Source organism: Acyrthosiphon pisum, unplaced genomic scaffold (genome assembly GCF_005508785.2).
Source record: "Acyrthosiphon pisum isolate AL4f unplaced genomic scaffold, pea_aphid_22Mar2018_4r6ur Scaffold_20844;HRSCAF=22298, whole genome shotgun sequence".
In the NCBI taxonomy this organism is placed as follows: domain Eukaryota; kingdom Metazoa; phylum Arthropoda; class Insecta; order Hemiptera; family Aphididae; genus Acyrthosiphon; species Acyrthosiphon pisum.
In genome coordinates, this window is record NW_021770246.1 from 13,900 (window position 1) to 18,562 (window position 4,663).

The following is a 4,663-nucleotide window of genomic DNA, read 5'->3' on the forward strand; positions in this document are numbered from 1 at the left end:
TTTGAAAATATTTTGACTCTTTTTGAGCTGTTTACGGACATTTTCAGTTTTCAATTTTTTTAGTTTTTTTTTTCTATAAATATCAATAAAGTTTTATATGTTAGGCCAAAAAGTGTAAAAATTTAATACAAAGCTTCTGATATATTGTTACAATATCAGTTGAAAAAATATTAAAAATACATAGGCACAATTTTTTTTTATAAGCATTTAAAGATCAAATTTTGACAAAATTTATCAAATTTTAATTTGAAAAATTATTTTGTAGTTAAAAATTTATAAAATGTTCAATTTGTATCTAAGAATTGAAAATTTAAAACAAGATTCCACGTAAGTAATTAATTCTGTTACCAAAAAATCTAAAAAATAAATTTACACAGTTTATTTTTATAGTCATTTTAAGTACAAATTTGGACGAAATTACATATTAAAAACCTAGGATAACTATTTTAGTTATTTTGTTGTGATTGTATAATATTATTCGTGGGTACTTGAAACTTCTAAAGTATACTATTATATATCTATGATAGTACCACGGTTTTTTGTTGATGTATATCGCGTTATAAGTACCTAATAGATATTATGATATGATTAATTTGGAATTTAGTATATGTACCTATTATAGATCAATTTTTTTAAAATACTATAGACTATAATATAATATTATGTCTTATACCTAGACTGACATACCGTCTCCACTCAGAATCGTTTTTCTTATACAATGATATTATATCATTGAATTCAAATTTAATACCATCCATTATACAGTGACCCACTTGTAACCTACTGTACAGCAGAGCGACATCCACTTTACCCTACCTTTTTTTTTTATTATGTATTTGAACACGCATTATTATAATAAGTATATATTATTATACCATTATTATTTGTAATACATATTTTAAACAACTTGCTTAAATTAAAATACATTGAAGAAAAAAAATTATGATAGAAGACTATTAATAGTCTTGTATAATTATATATATTAGACATCATCTTCAGAATTTGTTATGATTGCAGCTTTTTTTCGTTTTACCACAAATGGACGTTGCACCAAATACTTTTGTACACAATCTTCAATGTCTTTAAGTTGGACATTTGTTTCATTGCGGATCGCTTCTATAAAATAGCAAAAGAGTTTAAAAACAATAAAAACAGTTATACAATATATATAGTAAAGGTACTATATTTATAGGTAAGTATAAAATAATGGAATTAATTAAAAAGTTGTTTATATAGTTAAGTTATTTATAAATAATATAAAATATATTCATCAACAGTAGTATGATGTATATTGTATTCCTATATAATAATATATGTACTATACGACTGCTACATATTATATATATAATAAGTTAGTTAATAGATTTATTTATATATCATATTAAAATTATATCTGAGTTGAGACTTGAGAGTAACAAAATAGTATCTTAAATTGAATTTATATAATATTATATTACTGTTTAAGCTAATATTTAATCTTAAATTTACTTGTCTCAGTTAATGTGGTATATGGCAGGAATGCTGATATAATCATTATAATGATATAGTTATTATTATGGCACACATATCCATATTTTTATTAAATTTGATGATTTTAATAAAATAAAATTCTATTAAATACAATATAAGAATTATATTCTAATACGTAATAAAGTTGATTTTATTCTTTAATGGGCGTATTATGAAATTATTGATGTTATTATAATAACTAATAAGGTTTGTCATCCCATGGTATAATATAGTTCACAATAATATGCTGTATACAGCATTTATAATTAATATTTCTTAACATACATATTTACTAAGAAGTATATATTGTAATGGAAAATAAGTTATGGCTGTTATATTTTATAAAATATCTTACCAAAAATAGTGGATCATATATTTAACGAAGAAAAAGATGTTTTATTCCTAATTCCATGAAATGAATATTTGCATAGAAGCTCATCATTAAAAAACTTTTCAAATATCCGTTTAATTGAATGTTTTATGTCATTCCCCATTGACCATCTAATTTCAAGAATCTGAAAAATAAATAAAAATTATAATGCATGAAAAAAAATATACATTTTATTCAATTTTTTGTTTATTAAAATAGAATTGTATATAATTATGTGCATTTTTATAAGCCATTGGATGAAACTATAAAATTCTTTTAATTTTAAAATGTTGACAATGTATAAAAGACTAAAAAACTTATTATAAAATACATGGTATCCATCATTCAAATAATAAAAATATCACTTACTAATTGAGACCTAAATTCACGGTTTTGATCGTTAATCAATTTTGCTTCCACTGCTTCTAATTTATCCTCTGTGCTGATAGGCGTTTTAATTAATGGTTGGTGTATCAAAGATTGGTTTTCTGGAAATATCTGCAATGATGTTCTATTTATGTTATTTGGGGTATCGATTTTGTGTTCAATTTTATCAAGTACATCAAACAATATTCTATGATCGTAACGTAATCCAGCCACTTGTTTTTCTATAGAATCTAACATAGGTTTAAATTAAAATAAATATTTTAAATGTGTTAAATTAATACATAATATGATAATGAATTTACCTAATGTTTTAATGACGCCCATTAAACCATAGATATTAGTATCATTATGTAGTAGAACCTGTTCAGGTTGTAGAATTCCTATTCCATCAATTGGAGAATCTATACAATAGAATATATTTAAAAGTAATAAAGTAAAATAAAAAGTTATAATAAGATAATTATTCAATATTTATTTACTTGAAGAATCTACCAGCAGTTTATCAACATTAAACAGTGATTTATTATTATTTGGAGTTATAAATGATGATGTCGAAGTAGTCAACTTTACTCCAGATGATGCACCTGAACCTTTAATACCTTAATCAGACGAAAGAGGCTTTGTGCCTGGCTCATATGAAATGTCTTTATCTGAATCATCTAAAAGTTCAACATATAAATTAAAATATATCTTACTAAGCTCATTATTGTTATCAATATTTATTTACTTGAAGAATCTTCCAGCAGTTTATCAACATTAAACAGTGATTTATTATTATTTGGAGTTATAAATGATGATGTCGAAGTTGTCAACTTTACTGCAGATGATGCACCTGAACCTTTAATACCTTTATCAGACGAAAGAAGCTTTGTGCCTGGCTCATATGAAATGTCTTTATCTGAATCATCTAATAGTTCAACATATAAATTAAAATATATCTACTATAAGCGCATTATTATTTACAATATTTATTTACCTGAAGAATCTTCTTGCAGCTTTTCAATATTAATATTAAACAGTGGTTTATTGTTTTTTTGAGTCATAAATGATGGTGTTGAATGATTTGACTTTACTACAGGTGATGTACTTTGGGACTTTGTGAATGGCTCATATGAAATGTCTTTATCTGAATCATCTAAAATTTCAATATATATAAATTATATTATACTTTACTTAAACTTTGTTTGGACATTGGAGATATAAAAACATTAAAAACAAAAGATATTTAGGACAAAGTTCAGGAAACTGGAAACTATAATTGTATTCTATGCATTTTATCTAGGAACAAATCAGATAATCTAAAAAAGTAAAATGTGTACAGAGGTAACTTAATTAAGCATTGATTAGTATAAAAACATACCTAATTCCGACTCACTCTATTTTGAAGGGCTGCTGTATTGTGGGAGTTCAATTTCTATTGCCTTTTCTTTTAATTTTTTTAAACTGTTATTAGAACTAACAATTTCATTTGAGCGTTTATTTTTTCTTTTTTTTCTAGAACTATTTTCATGCTCAGAAATGTCTGAAGTAACAGTAGCGACATTTAATTTAGACTGTGCTTCAGAGAGTGATGCTACAGTAATATATAATAACAAAATATAATAAATTAATACAAATAGATAAGCACTTACTTTAAATATTTAACACGTTAACTGCCACGAGCCCGCCGGCGTCCTAACACGGATATGTAATTGTGGAGCCATGGTATAAATAACAGGGAATTACTGTAATGTTCGTGTGTGTATTTATAAAAAGGAGAGTCTAATCGTAATGTTGATTATAGCATTATGATTGGAAAAATCCGAATATTATGAATTTAATATAAAAATAGTTAGGTCGCCGGCGGACAACTGGCGTGGTAATTATGTGTTTTTACTATGACGCCGGATTGGTCGCCGGCTACCATGTTTATATTTTTCAGTCTATAAAAATACGTTTCATTATTGTCATTAATAATTTATCAATCACAACGCGTTCTTGTGCTTGCTTTCTTGTTTTCTTGTTCGTTTTATAAAAATATTTTGTGTACTATTATTATTTTATTAAAATGGATCAAAAGCAGATCGAAGATGCACTAAGTGATTCAGATTTTTCATTTTCGGATGAAAGTGTTGATGACAGCGATGCCGATCCTCTTTTTCAACTATCAGAAAGTGATGACGAATCCAGTGATCATGAATCCCTTCCAGTACAACTTAATGCTGATAATGATAATATATCATCTAACTGGTATCCTGTTACAGGTAATTACCAAAAATATTTTACTTATGAAAACGATTGCACGTTACCTATAGAATTATTGGCCAAATAATGAGCCATATGATTATTTTAAATTATTTTCTTACTGACGATATACTTAACTGCATGGTCTTGGAAACTATAAGAAAATGCTGAACA